The sequence below is a fragment of the Mobula birostris genome, chromosome 1 (assembly GCF_030028105.1).
Source record: "Mobula birostris isolate sMobBir1 chromosome 1, sMobBir1.hap1, whole genome shotgun sequence".
Lineage (NCBI taxonomy): Eukaryota > Metazoa > Chordata > Chondrichthyes > Myliobatiformes > Myliobatidae > Mobula > Mobula birostris.
This window is the reverse complement of record NC_092370.1, coordinates 124,363,411-124,384,945: the sequence shown is the minus strand read 5'-3', so window position 1 is coordinate 124,384,945 and position 21,535 is coordinate 124,363,411. Positions and strand designations below refer to the sequence as shown.

General features: G+C 41.1%; 1 protein-coding gene across 3 annotated transcripts in view; it reads right to left on the bottom strand.

Moving 5' to 3' along the window:
- Window positions 1-21,535, bottom strand: part of nfatc1 (nuclear factor of activated T cells 1) — a 293,798-nt gene that overhangs the window by 226,291 nt on the left and 45,972 nt on the right. The window lies entirely within an intron of this gene.

The window sequence follows — 21,535 nt, the reverse complement described above, 5'->3', positions numbered from 1 at the left end:
TGAAGCACCCGTTATGCTAAAGCTCCCTTATGAAATACAATTTCTATTTTAGTTTGAGAGAGTAAAAAATTATGTGTCACTTGTGCTAGAGTAACAGCAGTTGTACAATGCCTCCACTTGAAAGAGACTAAATTTTGAATCAACCACTAAATTTCATGTTTAGAAAGGATGAATTTCTTTGATCCTTAAACACTGATAGTGGCCAAACAGTTCACTATTGCTGGGCTAATATCAATTGCAATTTTATTTAGAAACATAGAAAACCTACAGCACAATACAGGCCCTTCGGCCCACAATGCTGTGCTGAACATGTACTTGCTTTAGAAATTACCGAGGGTTATCCATCGCCCTCTATTTTTCTAAGTTCCATGTACCTATCCAGGAGTCTCTTAAAAGACTCTATTGTATCTGGCTCCACCACCGTTGCCGGCAGCCCATTCCACGCACTCACTACTCTCTACGTAAAAAACTTACCCCTGACACCTCCTCTGTACCTACTTCCAAGCACCTTAAAACTGTGCACTCTTGTGTTAGCCATGTTAGCCCTGGGAAAAAGCCTCTGACTATCCACACGATCAATGCCTCTCATTATCTTATACATCTCTATAAGGTCACCTCTCATCCTCCGTCGCTCCAAGGAAAAATGGCCTTGTTTACTCAACCTGTTTTCATAAGGCATGCTCCCCAATCCAGGCAACATCCTTGTAAATCTCCTCTGCACTCTTTATTTAGTTTCTACATTCTTCCTGTAGCGAGGAGACCAGAACTGAGCACAGTACTCCCAGTGGGGTCTGACCAGGGTCCTATATAGCTGTAACATTACCTCTCGGCTCCGAAACTCAATTCCATGATTGATGAAGGCCAGCACATTGTATGCTTTCTTAACCACAGAGTCAACCTGTGCAGCAGCTTTGAGTGTCCTATGGACTCGGACCCCAAGATCCCTCTGATCCTCCACACTGCCGAGAGTCTTACTATTAATACTATATTCTATCATCATATTTGATCGACCAAAATAAGCCACTTCACACTTACCTGGGTTGAACTCCATCTGCCACTTCTCAACCCAGTTTTACATCCTATCAATGTCCCACTGTAACCTCTGACAGCCCTCCACACTATCCACAACACACCCAACCTTTGTGTCATCAGCAAATTTACTAACCCATCCCTCCACTTCCTCATCCAGGTCATTTATAAAAATCATGAAGAGAAGGAGTCCCAGGACAGATCCCTGAGGCACACGACTGGTCACCGACCTCCATGCAGAATATGGCCTGTCTATAACCAGTCTTTGCCTTCTGTAATCAAGCCAATTCTGGATCCACAAAGCAATGTCTCCTTCAATCCCATGCCTCCTTACTTTCTCAATAAGCCTTGTATGGGGTACCTTATCAAATGCTTTGCTGAAATCCATATACACTACATCTACTGCTCTACCTTTATCAATGAGTTTAGTCACATCCTCAAAAAATTCAATTAGGCTCATAAGGCACGACCTGCCTTTGACAAAGCTATGCTGACTATTCCTAATCATATTATGCCTCTCCAAATGTTCATAAATACTGCCTCTCAGGATCTTTTCCATCAACTTACCAACCACTGAAGTAAGACTCACTGGTCTATAATTTCCTTGGCGATCTCTACTCCCTTTCTTGAATAAGGGAACAACATCTGCAACCCTTCAATCCTCCAGAATCTCTCCCGTCCCCATTGATGATGCAAAGATCATTACCAGAGGCTCAGCAATCTCCTCCTTCACCTCCCACAGTAGCCTGGGGTACATCTCATCCAGTCCCGGAGACCTATCCAACTTGATGCTTTCCAAAAGTTCCAGCACAAACTCTTTCTTAGTGTCTATATGCTCAAGCTTTTCAATCCGCTCTAAGTCATCCCTATAATAGTCAAGATCCTTTTCCTTAGTGAATACTGAAGCAAAGTATTAATTAAGTACCTCTGCTATCTCCTCCGGTTCCATACCCGCTTTTCCACTGTCTCATTTGATTAGCCCTATTCTCACGCCTTATCCTCTTGCTCTTCACATACTTGTAGAATGCCATGGGGTTTTCCTTAATCCTGCTTGCCAAGGCCTTCTCATGGCCCTTCTGGCTCTCCTAATTTCATTCTTAAGCTCCTTCCTGCTAGCCTTATAATCTTCTAGATCTCTATCATCACATAATTTTTTGAACATTTCATAAGCTATTCTTTTCTTCTTGATGAGATTTTCAACAGCCTTTCTACACCACGGTTCCTGTACCTGACCACCCTTTCCCTGTCTCATTGGAATATACCTATGCAGAACCCCACACAAATATCCCCTGAATATTTGCCACATTTCTGCTGTACATTTCCCTGAGAACATCTGTTTCCAATTTATGCTTCCACCTTCCTGCCTGATAGCTTCATATTTCCCCTTACTCCAATTAAACGTTTTCCTTATTTGTCTTTTCCTATCCCTCTCCAATGCTATGGTAAAGGAGATAGAATTGTGATCACCATCTCCAAAATGCTCTCCCACTGAGAGATCTGACACCTGACCAGGTTCACTTCCCAATACCAGATCAAGTACAGCCTCTCCTCTTGTAGGTTTATCTACATATTGTGTCAAGGAACCTTCCTGAACACACATAAGAAACTCCACCCCATCTAAACCCCTTACTCTAGGGAGATGCCAATCAAAACTTGGGAAATTAAAATCCCCCACCATGACAACCCTGTTATTATTACACTATTACACCTTCCTGTTTCTAACTTCCACCCACAGAGACTCAGTAGACAATGCCTCCATGACTTCCTCCTTTTCTGCAGCCGTGACACTATCTCTGATCAGCAGTGCTGTGCCCCCACCTCTTTTGCTTCCCTCCCTGTCCTTTCAGAAACATCTAAATCCTGGCACTTGAAGTAACCATCCCTGCCCCTGAGCCATCCAAGTCTCTGTAATGGCCACAACATCATAGCTCCAAGTACTGATCCACTTATTTGTAAATCTTTTGAGATATCTTGGAGCTAATTAATTATAAACGTACTTGCACCTCGGAACTGTCAAGATTGTTTATCTGGTGATAAGTCATATAGCACATTGCAAAATTTTATCAGCTCTCTGCTGTGCCACTATTATGTGAGATCTTTGTCATTAATCTTCCTTGTAATAAAAAAATTTAACTTTATCATGTGTTGTTTGTTAAATTATTTCTTCACTAATTTAAATGGGGTGTGCAACACTGTCACTGTCATAATTGTTCTTAATTCACCCCTTTCTGTTTGATTGACCACACATCCCCAGTAATCTGGTCGTCCCTCCCAATGTGGTGATTGCTGTGGTATCTTTTGGCTAACTGCAATAAATGAGAAACCCTAGATTTTTATATGTATCCTAGTCCCCATGCCATTCGTGAACTTACATACTCCCAGCAAGGTAAGTGATGCACAGTAATCATTCATTCAGATCCTGCCCAATTGACCTTCCACTCAAGGACATTGAAAGGCATGCTCCAGACCAAGGGTCCAGTGTTTTGCATCACATGATGCATTCATCAATCAAGTCATCATTGGTTAACCCAACATTTAGTGATCACCCAGTCTTCTCCTTTCCAAATAAAATCCAGCCATATAGTGTTACACCCTCACACACAGTATTTACGTAGTTACACCCTCATATACAGTATCCACGCAGCTAACAAATGCTCCATTAAAACTGAAGCAAGCTCACCTGCAATGCAAACCTGCTTTTGACTGGTAAATCTATTTTCTTTTGGACAACCGAAAAAGTACAAAGATGAATTTTGTTTGCTTTTGTAATGAGCAGTAGGAAGTGTGGAAGGAAGTGAGGAGGCTGAAGCCATTACCAGGAGGCTGATTATGACTGTTGGACACATACATGAAGAAATCCTTGCAAAAGATCAACAAAGTTCTGTGCATTGGTTGTTGTACAATTTGTTGAAGTGGGGTTTGAACCCAAAATTAGGGAGTACCAGGGCTGATGCAACATGTTTGAAATCTGCAACTAATCTTAAGAACCAGATGAGTTTTAAATAACAACACATTCCAAAATAAGTATTAAAATGTAGAACTTCATTACACTAAAAAATGTTGGTTACAGTAAATTTGTCTTTCAAAATTCACAAATGTTCATGCTTGCTTTCAAGGACTGAAAGACTTCTGAAAACCAGCAGAATTTATGATTGCATCATCTGCCAGATAATTGCTTCTGCCAGTTTCTATTAAATTAAAATGAACTGATATGTAAAATTGTTTATCTGTACAAGTTTTTTGTTCGTAGCCATCTTACCAAATCAAGGCATAAATCATTTTAATGAATATCAGTATTAAATCATAACTCATTCTTTACTTATTTGTATGGTTTCTACCTTTAAAACTATATCTAAACTGTTTGAATTTCATTTTTGTTGAGTTCCTCAATCTTTTGCTTTGTGCAAACTAGGAAACATGCTAATCTCTACCTGGATTCTTGCCAAAAATAATACTTGATATGTCATCTGTATCAAAGGCAAAACAAAGCACCAAATCATAGGAGCTTGTTGATGGTTGATAGTCTTCTACAAGTCTATCTTTCTTTCTGAAAGTGACTGACTCTAACCCTCATCAAATGGGTATATCTTAATAAGCAGATTTTAAAAAAGGGAAAAGAAGCTGCTATATTGAGGGATATAATAGGATACATGAGAAAATCTGCAGATACTGGAAATCAAAGCAGCACACACAAAAAACTGCAGGCCTGGCAGCATCTATGGAAAAGTGCAGACAGTCGACATTTCGGGCTGAGACTCTTCTTCAGGACTGAATACAAGAGGACCTAAGCAGCAGAAATTGTTATAAGTACAGAAAATTGGAGATATCAAGGCTGGAATCAGAAGAGCATAGAGAGGGTTGTAGGACTGGAGGAGACTGCAGCAATGAGAAAAAGTGCTGCCTTAGAGAGATAATGCATGGAATCTGGATTTCTGCTGCATTATCAATGCTGTTATAGTGCAGTAGGATAAGCAGCACAGACATATCCCAGTTCAAAAACTTGACGGCTTCCTTCACTTTGTGGTGAAGTTATTGCAGGAAAGTGCTGATGAATTGAAGACCTGGGCCTTAAACAATGCCCCATTATTGAATTTCAAAATACGTAATATGTATTCATAAAATATGTGTATCTAAACATATATTAATCTTAATCTGAACATTACCTAAATGCAGATAGAAAGATATCTATTACAAAATGTTAACACTGCATACAAACTTTTCATTACCAAAAGAATATCTCACTTACAACAGATTTGTCATTTCTAACAGATTTGTCTATCATTGACTATTATGGATGGAGTGGAAATGTGCACATCCCTTGTTCATGCTGCAATGTGTTCTATCTTTACTTAGACTACCTCCCCTTCCAGCCCACTGAGCACCTCTCAGCAAGCTAGACCTCACTGCTTTCTTCCCTAGGCCTCTGGACCAAGAGACTTCTTATCTTCTTGATGTCAACTTCTGTCTCAATTCACTGAGCTCTCTTTACTCGGAGTTGAATTCTCCATAGAAACTCCCCCAACCTTTGGTGGAGAGTATATTGGCTGGTTGTATCACAGCCTAGTATGGAAACACTGATGCCCTTGAATGGAAAATCCTAGAATGGAAAGGAGTGGATAGGGCCTAGTCAATCATGGATAACAGTCTCCCCACCATTGAGCACATCTATATGGAGCACTGTTGTAGGGAAGCAGTACCTATCCTCAAGGACCCCCAAAAACCTAAGTCATGCTCTCTTTTCCTTGCTGTCATCAGAAAGAAGGTACCCACACCACTAGGTTCAGGAAAAGTTATTACCCCTCAGTCATTAGACTCTTGAATTAGTGGGGATAACCTCACTCTCCCCATGACTGAAATGTTCCCATAATCTATGGACTCACGTTCAAAGACTTTTCATCTCATGTTCTCCATATATATTGCTTATTCATTATTATTATTTCTTTCTTCTTTTGTATTTGAACAATTTGTTGTCTTTTGCACTTTGGTTGTTTGTCTGCCCTGTTGGGTGTAGTCTTTCATTGATTCTTTGACTCTTCGATTTCATTGATTTTGGTTCTTGGATTTACTGCACATGCCCTCAGGGTTGTATATGGTGACATATATGTACTTTGATAACAAATTTATTTTGAACATTGCCAGTAAAGAATTCAGGAGGAATTTCCTTACTGATGTGAATGTGGAGTTCATTCCCACAGAGAGCAGTTGCCTCAAAGCAGTTCATGGGAAACTGGATAAGTGTGTGAGAGAGAAATGAATCAAAGGTTATGCAGATAGATATTAATGTCAATTATCATGAGAACACTCAAGTAGAGTATGAGAACCAGAAGGGACAAGATGGGCTGAGTAACCTTCTTTTATGTATATATCCCATGTACTCTGGAGCAGGGGTCCCCAACCTTTTTTGCACCATCGACCAGTTTAACATTGACAATATTCTTGCGGACCGGCCGACTGTGTGCGGGGGGGGGAGGGGAGGGTGGTGTTCAAGTAGGGTTAAACTCACCTCAACATGATGTCTTTTACAGTTAGGGTTGCCAACTTTCTCACTCCCAAATAAGGGACAAAAGTAGCAGTCAAATCCTGACGAAGGGTCCCGGCCCAAAACGTCGACTGTATCTCTTCATATAGATGCTCCCTGGCCTGTTGCGTTCACCAGCAATTTTTGTGTGTGTTGATGGGACACTTGTGTTTACCCCGAGAAAGACTACCATGACCATGAAGCCTTGCGCGGGCACCTGTGTGCACATGCATGACCTGCGCATATGTGATGTGCGCATGCACGTATGTGCCAATTCTTTTTCCACATATCGGTTTTGGCTTAATCTTCCCGACTACACTGTACATACATTATTTCTACTTTATATAGGCTGTGTATTTATCATATCATTCCTGCTTTTACTATATGTTAGTGTTATTTTAGATTTTATGTGTTATTTGGTAGGTTATTTTTTGGGTCTGGGAACACTCAAAAAGTTTTCCCATAAAAATTCATGGTAATTGCTTCTTCGCATTACGCCATTTTGGCATGAAAGGTTTCATAGGAACGCTCTACCTTGGTGGGGGAAATACAGGACAATGGCCGTCCGGTATGGGTCAAATCAATTTAGCCCAATATACAGGATGTCCTGGCTAATACGGGACAGTTGGCAACTCTATGTTCAAGTTCAACAGTGAGTGACAGGGAATGAGGAAAGGTGCAGCTGGCTCATATCATTTCCTCACAGGCCGGTAGCACATGCTTTGCGGCCCAGTGGTTGGGGACCGCTGCTCTGGAGTAAACGGCTATCCCTTTAACCCCTGGCATCTCAAGTATTCTGACTGCTCCCAATTTGTCATAACGGGCCAGATCCAGTTGCTTCCTTGTTTCTCATTCCACATGTGCCCCTCTCTCTCCCAAATCTACTCCTCTGGAAAATATTCATCTCCTCATTCACTTTCAATTAACTTTATAAAACGTCACCTCTCTAATACCAGGCCTTCTATTCATCATAGTTTTTCTGCAGCTATTGGTCTGTTCAGCCACACCCAGAAATCTAATGCCCTAGATCCCAATAAAACTACTTCCTTTCATCCTGCCCTGTCCTCGGCATTCCCGACCTCTGATCCCTAAAGTCCAGGGGACCTAGATATAACAGACATGGCAAAAAACTAGTCAAGTTATTCATCGTCAAACATGGGGAAGAGTGCGCTGTTGGATGTACTGTTTCTCATCTGGTTATAATATATCCCATGTCACAATTTTAAAGAAGAGCCAATAGGTTAATTCTGGCACTCTCGCCAATATTAGTCCTCAAGAAACATCTTTAAAAACAGATCACACCATTTTCAGGGGAGCTTCCAATGCCAAATTTGCAACTTTCCAATAGCAATTCCAGTTTTAAAGTATTTAATTGGTTCTAAAGTGATTGAAAGATTAAAAAATTATGAAGTGTACAAGAGACTTTCTCCTTTTTAAGATGCTCTTTAAAGCTTCTGAACACCTGTCACAATATTCTCTTCCATGATTCAATGTCAAACTTTGTTTAATGATGCTCCTTTCATGCACATTAGGAGACTTTATTGTGCTACTGGCACAATATGAATACAAGCATTTGTTCCAGAGCTCGGATATTGACTGATATTGCTAGGGCAGCACATTTTGCTCTATTGCAGACTAATAAAACAGAGCCTTTATACCAGGACATTAAACCATATAAATACTTTGCAAAAAATCAATTCTAAAATATTTAATGCAAGACCTTAGTAGTCTTAAAAGGGATTATTATATCTACAATTAGGATCCAAATGCCACTGTACTTTTTAAATAAGGTCACATATTCAGAATCTTTACCTCATTCAAGGCTTTGCTACTTATCAGAATATGCACTCTACAAAGAATGTTATAGTGGAACAGAAATAGACTATTCAGCCCGACAGATCCATGCTGACCTTCATGCATCATATTTTCCTCATTTCAAACCAGAAAGAAACACCTTCATTTCTTTCACTCTCACATATTTCCCTTGATCTTAAATAGGCTTACATTAATTGTGATAATAAATTCCACACTCAAAGCCAATAGTAGTAGTTAGATTTACTCGTGGAAATCTTGTAGCTCTAGCCCCTAGATTATGTCTCCTCCACACTAAATCCTATCAGAACATCTCAAATCTTCAAAGTCATCTCTCCACCTTCGCTTTCCTGAAGAAACATCTATAATCTGTCCTATCTTTGCAAATAGACCTTTTTGTTATCTCCTCAAATCTTCCCTGCACCTCAGTGGCAACCAAAGACAATCAGACTTACGACTTTCTATTATTTATATACTGTACTCTATATCTTCTTATGTAATATCCAAACTAGAAGTAAACAATGCATGTTTTTATAAATCTTTACTTTTATTTTCCTTAATAGAAAAAGTAAATATTTGACAATATGGTGCTACCAACATCACTATTTGTAACTCAGCTTATCGTGGCAAATATCTATTTTGCACACATTAGTTTAAACGAATAAATTCAAAGTAACAACTCTTATTCCTAGGAGTAAGCATTGCCAATAGCTTGTCCTGGTCCTATCACTCACAAACACCATGGCCAAGAAGGTGCACAGGCAACTCTACTTCCTCAGGAGGCTAAAGTAATCCAGCATGTTCCTGTTGATCTTCATCCATCAGGTGCCACGGTGGTGTAGCAGTTAGCATGATGCTATTACAGCTCAGTGCGTCGGAGTTCAGAGTTCAATTCTAGGGTCATCTGCAAGGAGTTTGTAGATCCTCTCCATGAATGTGTGGGGCTCTTCTGGGTGCTCCTGTTTCATCCCACAGTCCAAAGATGTACTGCTTAGTAGGTTCATTGGTCATTGCAAACTGTCCTGTGATTACGCTAGGATTGAATAGGTTGGTTGCTAGGCAATCAGCCCATTGGGCCGGAAAGGCCTGTTCTGCACTGCATCTGTAAATAAATAATTTTTTTTTGGAGGGGACGCACTGTAGAAAGCATCCCATTCAGATGCATCATTAGTTATTATGGCATCTGCTCTGTCCAAGGATGCAAGAAACTGAAGGGTTCAACACGGCACAACAACTACCCTCCCTCCATGGTCTCTGTCTACATTTCTTGCAGTTAACATACTATAATTAAAGACTCTTTCTATCCCAGGCATTCTCTCTTCACACTCCTCCCACTGGGCAGAAGATACAAATCATGTACCACCAGGCTTAAGATTGGTCAGCTTCTGTCCTGCTGTTATAAGACTACTGAATTGACCACTTGTACAGTAAAGATGGACTCTTGATCTCACAATCTACCTTGATATGACCCTTGTTCCTTATCGCCTGCCTGCATTCCACTTTCTCATAATTATAACACTATTTTCTGTCCCCAGTTATTGCTTTCTCTTTCCACTACCTTGATGTACTGATATAATGAAATAATGTATATGGATAGTATGCAAAATAAAGTTTTTCACTGGTACATGTGACAATAATAAAACAATTTATAATCGGGACTATCTCATCAAAGCACTTGACTTGAAACATTACAAGAGTGGACGCAAAATGAAGAGAAACTAATTGTTTGTTGATAGTGCTTAGATTAACCCTGGTAGAATCAAAATTAGCAACGCTTTCTATTTTAGTTAATCAGTCCCATTATATCCATGCCTTCTTGTTTTCTGATGCTCAACTCTCTGGCCATTGAAAACAATTTATCTTTATTTATTTTATATAAACCCTTACTGAAAGTAAAGACTTCTATCAAATCTCTTCTTGATATTCTCATTCAGTTTAATAAAAATGAATGATCAAGAGTTAAAACCTGAAACTATATATATATGTATATATTTAACTGTGAAATCTTCTGTAGTAATGTATGAAATGAACATTCTACATTTATTTATGTCATTTATTGGAATAGGGCAGCGGTCCCTAACCTTTTTTGCACCACGGACCGGTTTAATATTGATAATACTCTTGCGGACCGGCTGACCAGGAGGGTGGTGGGGGGGATGTTCAAGTGGGGTTAAACTCACCTCAACATGTCTTTTACAGTTAGGGTTGTCAACTTTCTCACTCCCAAATAAGGGACAAAAGTAGCAGTCAAATCCCGGGACATTTCATCCCACGAAAGACTACAATGACCATGAAGCCTTGTGTGGGCACCTGTGTGTGCATGCGTGACATGCACATGCACGTACGTGCCAATTCCCCCCCCCACCCCGAAATCAGTTTTGCCTTCATCTTCCCGACTATACTGTACATACATTATTTCTACTTTATATAGGCTGTGTATTTATCATATCATTTCTGCTTTTACTATATGTTAGTGTTATTTATTTTCGGTTTTATGTGTTACTTAGTATGATTTGTTAGGTTATTTTTTGGGTCTGGGAACGCTCAAAAAATTTTCCCATATAAATTAATGGTAATTGCTTCTTCGCTTCACGTCATTTCGGCACAAAAGGTTTCACAGGAATGCTCTACCTTAGCAGGGGAAATACGGGACAAACCAATTTAGCCCAATATACGGGACAGTTGGCAAATCTATGTTCAAGTTCAACAGTGCGTGACAGGGAATGAGGAAAGGTGCAGCTGACTCATATTGTTTCCTCACGGCCCGGTAGCACATGCTTTGCGGCCCGGTACCGGTCCACGGCCCGGTGGTTGGGGACTGCTGAAATAGACTTTTCTGGCCCATTGAGCCACACTTCCCAACAATCCCCCAATTTAACCCTGGACTAATCACAAGACAATTTACAATGATCAATTAGCCTAACAACCAGTGTATCTTTGGACCGTAGGAAGAAACCCATGTAGTCCTGGGGAAAACATACAAACTCCTTCCAGGAATTGAACCCAGGTCACTGGTTCTGTAAAGCGTAGTGCTAACCACTATGCTACCATGCCCCCCTGTTATATCAGCTGTTTTACTGACCCCATCAACCCATGGAATTTTATTAGCACTCTTTGGATTAAATATGCATGGTAATTCTTATTTTTCAAATTTTAAATCATAGGATCATAGAAAATTGTAGCAAAGGAAGAGAATATTCAGCCTTTCAAATCTTTACAGATCATATATGCTGAGAGACTGAAGAAACCTGAATGCACTTTGCATTACCCACAAAAGGCTGGTGTGCAATTACAGCAAGTACATAAGGGTAACAAAGTGTTGTAGTTTGTTGGTAGGGGAATTGAATATAAAAATTGGAAGGTTACCCTTGTATGTTCTATTGATGAGATCACATTGGATTATTGTGCACAGTTTTGGTATCCTTCATTAAGGAAGGATGTAATGCAATTGCAGCAATTCAGAGTTGGTTTACTAGAGTTGTACCTGGAATGATGGGTTGCCTTACATACAAAGGTGGGAGAGACTGGCCTTGTATCTGCTGGAGTTTAGAAGAGTGAGTGTGACATGGAAAAGTACAGCACAGGAAAACCATATCGGCACCAACTAAAATGCCAACCTAACTCATCCCATCTGTCTCCTCATGGTCCACAGATCTGTTCCATGCTTGTTCAAGTGCCTGTCTACCTCTTAAAAGTTACTTTCATATTGACTGAAACACTTAAGATCCTGAGCTGTCAATACAAGACTGACGTCAAGAGGATAACTCCTCTTGCAGCAGGATCCGAGTTCAGTGCTTATAAATAATGGGATGTCTTGGTTCAGTGAAAAACTTTCTTTTGCATGCCATCCACACAGATAATTTCAGCAAATCATTGCATTGAGATTGTACAAGGGAAAAGCAATAACAGAAAGCAAAATAAAATGCTATGGTTACAGAGAAATTGCAGTGCAGGCAGACAAAAAAGTACAAGGCCATAATGAGACAGATTGTGAAGTCACAAATCCACCTTTCCATGCATGGAGTCTGCTTGATAGATCTTTTAACAGCAGGGTTGAAGAAGTCCTGGAGCCTGCTGGTAGGTACATTCATGCTTTTCTATGATCTGCCCAATGGAGGGGGGGCAGGGTTTGAAGAGAAGATGTTGGGGTGAGAAGGGTCTTTGATTATGCTGACTGCTCCACAGAGGTAGCGAGAAGCACAGACCGGGTCTATGAAGGGGAGGTTGGCTATCGCAATGTCCACAAACCTCTGCAACTTCTTTTAGTTCTGGGCAGACCAGTTGCCATACCAAATTGTGATGCATCTGGATAGAATACTTTCTTTGGTGAATAGATAAGATTGGTGAGGGTCAAGGGGGACATGCCAAATTTCTTTAGCCTCCCGAGAAAGTAGATGAGCTAGTGTGGTTTCTTCATTAAGACATCTACTTAGCTGTACCAGGACAGCTTATTGGTAACGTTCACTCCTTGGAACCTGAAGCTCTCAACTTCCTCAATCTCAGCATCATTGTTGTAAACCGACACATGTGCAGCACCCCTCTTTGTGAAGCCAATGACTAGCACATCTGCTTTGCCAACATTGGGAGAAAAATTGTTATCATAACGCCACGACATCTGGCCAATTCTATATCCTTCCTGTACTCTGACTCATCATTATTTCATACTTAGCCACTACTACATTTACAAACTTGTAGGGGGAGTTAGAGCAGAAGATGAGGTTACAATCAGATTAACGTAAACTTAGTAAATGGCAGGGAAGACTTAGGAGGGCCGATTGGTCTACTTCTAGCCTGAATTTGTGTACTTATATAAAGGGAAACATCCAGTTATGTTCCTAGTGAATGCCGGCTGAAATAGAAAGATTTTTGGTGACTTAAGGGCTGGGTACAACTAGAAAAGAGGTGGCGGTGAGTCTAAGCTCAGATCAGCCATTTTCTTACACAATTGGAGTATCAGACTTGAGAACCTGTAAGGCCCAATTTCTCCTATTTCTTCTGCAGTTGTTCTTAAACAATGGTACTTCCTGCTGTTGTTAAGGGTGCAGATTCTACATTCAAAGCCATGTGCAGTGATGTGGCTCCCAGCAGCTGCATGCTGTCAGTTTTTGTTTTGGTAAACCACATATTTAAAATTCACAGGAAAGTCTTTGGTTATGTCTGCACAGAGGCAGAATCACTTTATTTCTGCCCTCCATCTGGGACTCTGCACACCGCAGCTTCACAACTGTAAACTCCTGGCAGTTCAAAAGAAAAAGAGTTGACAAGTCTTCGGCCAGTTACACAGAATGCGCTTACACGCGAGTAATCTTGCAATGTTCACCACTTCTGAAACGTGGCTCCAATGAAGGCCTACTGAAATGGGTGTTGGGAAGAGTACAGTGTGTATCTGTTATTACCTTGTACAAGCAAACAAGGCTGAATTCCTAACTCAGATTACTAAAATTCATGCTGAGGATTGTGTGAGTTTTGTTTCCTTGCAACCCTTAACCTCATTTTTTTCTATGCATGGCGATAAAAAAAAGTAACTACAAGCGAAACTGCAAATTATAGAGATCAGTAAGGTTTATGAATGCATAAGGCTTTGCTTGACTTCAGGATTGTCTGGCAATATTATGTCGCATAAAACTCAATGAATGGGTGTACTGTCCTAATAACAAATTAACAAAAAGGGACAAATTACCACACTCTTTCATTAAAAAACACTTAACTGTATGCCACATTATTCTTTTAATGAAATGCCTTAGACAACAATGTTTTGTTAAGGATGGCTGTTGATAATGTGTCATAGCAATGAGCTAATCAACATTGGGAGGGATAATGATGGAGGGGACTAGGTGATGCAGAGGTGGGGAATTGGCTATGTCCCATCAGTAGACAATGACTCACAACTTTGTGTGCACATTGGGTAATGGAATGTGACTAGACATGATGATCTGCAGTTGTGGAATCTTCTACACAGCATTGTTTAATGTATAATACAAATGGATGTTACTATATTTAGGAATGTGTTCATGGCTAAGTAACCCATTTTGGATCAATGGATAAATATTTAACAAGGTAATTTTCTTACACTCTTTGAATAGCATCATGGTCCTTACAGGAGGAAGGTGAGGTCACAGGGGAAGTAGGAGCCATGATCAATGGCTACCAGCCACCAAGAAATTAAGAGCAGATGACTGTAAAAGCAGGAGTAACACCACAAGCCTACCCCATCGTTCAAGTCAACCTGTCTGTCTCGGCCTCAACTCCTGTTGTGTGCTAACTCCACATAGGCTTTTAATTCCACAATGTTCCAAATAGTAAGTACTTCCTCTTTAAATATTTCCAGAAATCTTGTCTCCACGCCCCTCTGGGGTAGAAAAATCAGAAATATCCCACCCACTTTGAGACGTTTTAAATGACTACTCCATTTATCTGGTAACTAAGTGTCCGTATTCAAGACTCTCCCACTACAAAAGCTTCTCAATTCTCACATCCCTGATCGTATTTATTTCAGGAAGTCAGCCCTTATTCCTTTAAACATCAAAGATACAACTTTTTTTTAGCCACCTGCGGTAGGACAACTGTCCTATCTCATAAACTAGCCCCGACTGCCTCCAAAAGAACCAACACCATGGACAGTACTCCAGGTGTGGTTTCACCAGTGCAAACAATCCTATTTCTAAAACATATCTATTTCTAAACACCTACCCTCTTGCAATAAAGGCCAATATGTCACTTATGATTCTAACTACGTGCTGTAAAAAGTACAAACAAGGGAAGCTTAGGGTTGGGAGCTGGTTTGATCCCTTGTGACAAAGTCTTGTGCAACAACAGAGCCTTCCACAATGCAATGAGTTCATGTCTGGGCAGTGGTGGGGAAGGCAAAATATGCTCCACCCACAATAGAGCTTTAGAAAAGGCTTGCAGCTAGCTGAGCGATGCCCGTCTAGTATTAGGTGAACCTGCAAAATCTCTCCATTTAAAATCATCTAGGCCATGTCACCTTCTTGCAGATACCATCAGGCAGGAGTTAAAGATGCCTGAGCCCCACAGCATCAGGGTCAAAAAACAATGATCCTTCAACAATCCAGTTCTTGAACCAACTTGTACAACCCTAATTCATCATCTCCTTACAGCTACATTATAACCACCTTGCACTTCTCTCCTTTTTTTTCTACTTGTGTTCTTTCTTGTAAAATCTGCACAAAATTTATGCTTAATTTATATTTCCTTGTAAATGCTGCTTATCTAATGCTACGTGCCTCTGATGCTGCTGCATCTGGGTTTTTCACTGCACCTGTGCATAACGTGTGCTATAACAATAAAGCTGCCTTTGACTTTGCAAATCTTAAAGCAAAGATGAAAAATCCTTAAGCACAGAACAGCTGAACATATGAACTAATAATTATCACAGCGCGTAACAGACATTCACTCCTTTTGTAAGGGATAGGGCAACATTCTATCTGTTAGGTTGTCACCGGCTACCCCAGCAGATTCTCCATTATAACCGATGGGCAGATCACAAGTTTGCATTCACCTTATTTTCTCTATCCGAATTGAAGATCAAAGCTCATCTAAAATTGCAGCAAATCACTTGGATTGGAAATCTGCATTGGCTCCCAGTTACCAAAATCCAGACCAGTACCATTTCAATACTGGTCTTGCATTATCATGTGAATTTGATAAACAGTTGTAATTTATCACCTCTTTAAAAGTGCCATAGGAAAGATAACTGAAGATGTTAATCTATGGCTTGAGACACAAAGTACAAATAGAAATAGAGATCAGACAGATTCTATAACAAAGACTAACCCAATCCACACTAGGACTCAAATAGGTTGACTACTTTAAGTCTTGGACTGTTTTGTGATCCCTGTCTAAAAGCCTACTGCTAGTCCCCACCATTCAGGACTTCTGTCAGAGGTGAAGTCTCAGAAAGGCTATATTTATCATCAAGGACCCCCACCACCCAGGCCACAACCTCACTCAATGTTGGATTCAGGGTATAGGTATAGGAACCTGAAGACCCTGACCTCAAGGTTCAACAACAGCTTCTTCCCAACTGCCAACAGGTTCTTGAATTAACCTGAAAAACCCTAACACTACCTTGGACTATATTTCTTTCTCCGTCTCTCAACTTGTACTAATATCATAACATTTATTTTGCCATGTAGATTATGCATAATTTATGTTAATTTAAGTTTATTGAACATACGTTATGTTTGTAATAAACCATGCTGCTACTGCAAAAAGCTAATTTTCATGGTATTTATCCCCTGTGTATGTCAGTAAACTTAAACTTTGGTAGTCTATGAAATATGCAGTGCAAGTCTGTAACTGTGTTTTAATTTCTGAGTTAAAAGAAATTTTGACCCAATTAATCTAAAGTACTTGCAATTTACTGGGAAAATACTTCTTTAGCTTCACAAGCAAAGGGAATACACCCACTTACTTCCTCTTGAGTTGCATTCTGGTTTTTGAATGTGCTAATAGAACTTGTGGCTACAACACTGTGGCTGCTTCGCTTGCCTTGTTCAACAGCTTACTTCTCAACCACCCTGAATGTCTGGTGAAGTATCATACAAAGAAGACAGTTCTGTGTATAAAATTGATCAACAGACAATGATTATACAATTTATGATCCAATATAATAAGGCAGATCTTCTGTTTGAAAATCTGCCAAGATGCTGGCTGTTGAATAATTTACCGAGCAAAATTTCAGGGCTCCTAAACCTTCCATTTCTATAGGTGCTGACCCCAAAACATGTTCCTAATTCTACTGGGACTCCTTATGGAGTCTGTGAGAGCAGCTCAGATCACCTCAGATGTTCCTACTCTCAAACCACTGAACTTTATCAGATTAACAGCGGAAACATTAAGTAGTTCTTTTATATCTGATTTTACTCAGATTTTTAAAGTTTAAATATATATTAAGTTAATGCCTTGTCACTTTTATTTTAGTAAAAGTCAAAGACTTGCATAATCCTTTGATGTCACTGATGGTGTAGACAAGGGTCAGGTTCTCATTGGCTGACAAAGCCATTCAGAGAGTGCAGCTCGTCACGCACTCAGAGAGGGCATGATCTGCAGAGCATCACCAGTTACCTGGGAGCCGACTTCCACAGCAAGACTGCATCTGGAGTCAGACTGAAAGACAACTGGTAACAGTGGGCAATTCGTCTGTCAGTAGGAACTTTAGCCTCATCTCTTCTAAGCAAAAATCAGAGAACAAGGAATGCAGACATTCCTAGATGTAAATGGTGATTTATCGCACAGTAATTTTATTCAACCTTGAACCCTAGGGTCAACGGTCAAGATAGACATAGATGAAGAGACCCCTATCTACTGAATAAATGATATTGCTACCTCCATTCCCAAAATGGCTTACAAGGCTGCTGCCAGGACTCAGTGGCCTGAGTTATAGAGAGGCTAGGCAGAACAGGACTTTATAGCTTAGAATCTAGGAGATTGAGGGATGAAGTTATAGAGATGTACAAAAACTATGAGGAAAACAAATAAGGTGAATGCACATGGTCTTTATCCAGAGAAAGGTAAATAAAAACTAGAGGGCATAGGTTTAAGATGAGAGGTGAAAAGTTTAAAAGGAACCTGAGGGACCTCTTCCTCATGTAGCAAGTGGTGTGTCTATGTTGTGAGATGCTGGAGAAAGTGGCTGAGGCAGGAACAATAACAACACTCAGAGAATATAGGAAAGATTTCATGGAATATGGGCCCAGTGTGGGTAAATATGACTTGTTTAGTGGGAAAAAGGTCAGCACGGACAAGTTGGGCTGAAGGGCCTGTTCCTGTGTTATATGACTTTGTGGTATTTAAAGAAAATGTAGTTGCTGTCTATGTTCTGACCAAGGCAATATACAAATACTTGTCACAGGAAGGGCAACTATTAAACACTTAACACTGATCACTGGCAATTTAACTTCATGCCTTCTTTCCTCTCTACACCATTTCCCCATCTCCAGCAACCCCAGTCTTTAATGATTCACTTTTTCTTGTAAAAGCTCTCTCTGCTGTCTAAGATATGTAATCTCACATGTATTTACCTTCTGTAAGGAAGGAAAGATGTTTCATGACTGATTCTAACTTTTCATTCCAGATTTATTTAAATATAAGTTCCTCAACTGGGATTCACACTCATGGCTCCAGATCACTGGTCAAGTTGCCTGACTATCACAATACCACAGTCAATAGTTCTGGCTAACTGGTTCTCGGAGCCCAAGAGCCATAGTAGACCAATGGGGGACAAGCTCCATTGTCAACTTTGCCTTAACCAAATAGATGCCATCTCTCCAAAAAGCGGTGCCTGTATTAATACAAATTCGTTGCATTTGAATGCAATTTAATCACTCACTTTTTCCACTTTTTTTAAAACGAAAAGACACATTTAATGTGAGAAGGAAGAGATTTAAAAGGGACTTGAGGGGAAATTTCTCCACACAGAGGGTGTTGAATATATGAAAATGAGCTGCCAGAGGGAGCTGTAGAAGTGAGTACAATTGTCACAGGAAAGCAGCATCCATCATCAAGAGCCTCCAAAATCCCGACTATGCTCTCTTCTTACTGCTGCTATTTGGAAGGAGGTACAGGAGCCTCAGGAATCACACCAAGTTTACAAACAGTTATTACCCCTCAATAATCAGGCTCTTGAACCAAAGGAGATAACTTCACTCAACTCATCACTGAACTGTTCCCACAACCTATAGACTCACTTTCAAGCTCCTCATCTCATGTTCTCGATATTTATTGCTTTTTTTTTCCCTTTTGTATTTGTTCATCTTGTTGTCTGTTGTCAGCAAAATCCCTTTGCTCCTGGATCTCGAGAACCTTGTGCTGCTACGTCAACCTTTCTGGCTGCCTAGAGAATTCATGTCTGTTATTATTACAGCTGTGTACATCCTACCACAGGCCGATGCCAACCTGGTTCTCAATGAACTTTGTGAAACCATCAATATCCATGAAACCACACACCCAGGGGCTGCTTTGATCATCACTGGAGACTTTAACCAAGCGTCACTGACTAGAGCTTACCCGAAGTTCTGTCAACACATTGAGGTGAGCACACGGGGAGGAAGCATACTCGACCACTGCTACTCTCCCTTCCGCAATACCTACAAACCACTTCTCCACCTCCCGTTTGGAAAGTCTGACCATTCCTACATCTTTCTCCTACCTGCCTACAAGCAAAAATTGAAGCAGGAAGCAGCCATAGTGAAAACTATCCACTTCTGGTCCAATCAATCAGACTTGACGTTACAAGACTGCCTTGACAGCATCACCTGGGAGGTATTTTGAGCTGAGGACATCTCCGAAAATCTGGAGGTGATCACAAGCTTCATTCAGAAGTGCATTAAAGACATAGTTCCCCAAAAATTGGTTCGTGTCTATCCAAACCAGGAGCCTTGGATAAATAGTTCAGTGCATGTTGCTCTCAGCGCAAGGATTAAAGCCTTTGCCTCCGGAGACCAACAGGAGCTCAAGAGATTTCACTATGATTTACTTAGAGCCTTCAAAGTGGCAAAATGGCAACACGGGGACAAAATCCAGTCACAACCCTGTGACCATGAGACACACAGCATATGGCAAGGACTGCACACCATCACAGACTTCAAGAGGAAACGCAGCAGTATAGCCAACATTGCCGCCTCACTCCCGGACGAGCTAAATTTTTTTTACGCTCAATTTGAAGTTGATAGGACTGAACCCCTGAGGAGAGCTGCTGACAACACCTGCACCTTGGTCCTCTCCGAGGCGGAGGTATGTAGAACATTCCAATGTGTCAAAAGCCGCAAGGCAGCAGGACTGGACGGCATTCCGGGACCCTTCCTCAAAGTGTGTGCGGAACATCTGGCTGGTGTGCTTACGGATATTTTTAATCTCTTCCTCTCCCAGTGTGTAGTGCCCTCCTATTTCGAATCGCCAATCATTGTCCCTGTACCTAAGAAAACCAAGATAGCATGCCTGAACGACTGGTGCCCTGTTGCACTCATCTCAATTATAAGCAAATGCTTTTATAAGCAAATGCTTTGAAAGGCTGGTTAAAGACTACATCTGCAGCATGCTACCAACCACAATGCATCTCCTACAATTCAACTAACGACGGAGCTGGTCTACCTATAATCCCATAGCCATAGCACTAGACACTGTCCTCACTCACCTGGAGAAGAGGGATGCATATATTAGAATGCTGTTCCTGGACTACAGTTCAGCATTCAACACCATAATTCCCTCCAGATGTGACAGGGACCTTGGAGACCTCGGCCTGCACCCTGCCTTGTGCAGCTGGATCCTAGACTCTTTAATCGGATCACCGACAGGTGGTAAGGATGGGCTCCCTCACCTCTGCCCCTCAACAATTGCCCCCCAAGGTTGTGTTCTGAGTCCCCTCCTCTACTCCCTGTACACCCACAACTGTGCTGCCACAGACAGATCCAATCTGCTGATCAAATTCGCAGATGACATAGCTTTGATCGGCCTATTTCTAGCAGTAATGAGACAGCCTACAGTGGAGAGGTTGACACCTTGACACAGTGGTGCCAGGATAACAACCTCTCCCTCGATGCCCAAAAAACAAAAGAGCTGATTGTGGATTACGGGAGGAACGGAGACAGACTCGCCCCGATCAACGTCAATGGGTCTGCAGTTGAGAGGGCGAGTAGTTTCAAGTTCCTCAGTATACACGTCACCAATGATCTCACCCGACTGTACACACTGACTTTGTGGCAAAAAAAAAGCACAACAGCATCTCTTCCGCCTCAGGTGACTGAAGAAGTTCGGCATGGGCCTCCAGATCCTCAAGACTTTCTACAGATGCACCATTGAGAGCACACTGACTGGCTGTATCACCACCTGGAATGGAAACTGCACCAACCTCGATCGCTGGGCACTGCAGAGAGTGGTACAGACAGCCCAGAGCACCTGTGGGCGTGAACTTCCCTCCACTGAGGACATTTCCAGCAGCAGGTGCAGAAAGAAGGTCTGGAAGATCATCGGGGACACCAGTCACCCCAACCGTAAACTGTTTCGGCTGCTTCAATTGGCAAACACCACCACAGCATTAAAGCCAGGACCAACAGGCTACAGGACAGCTTTTTTCTACAAGCCATTAGATATTTAAATTCACATGCCTGTACATTGCAACGGAGTCATAGCACAAAGATTCTTACTCCCTCATGTTGT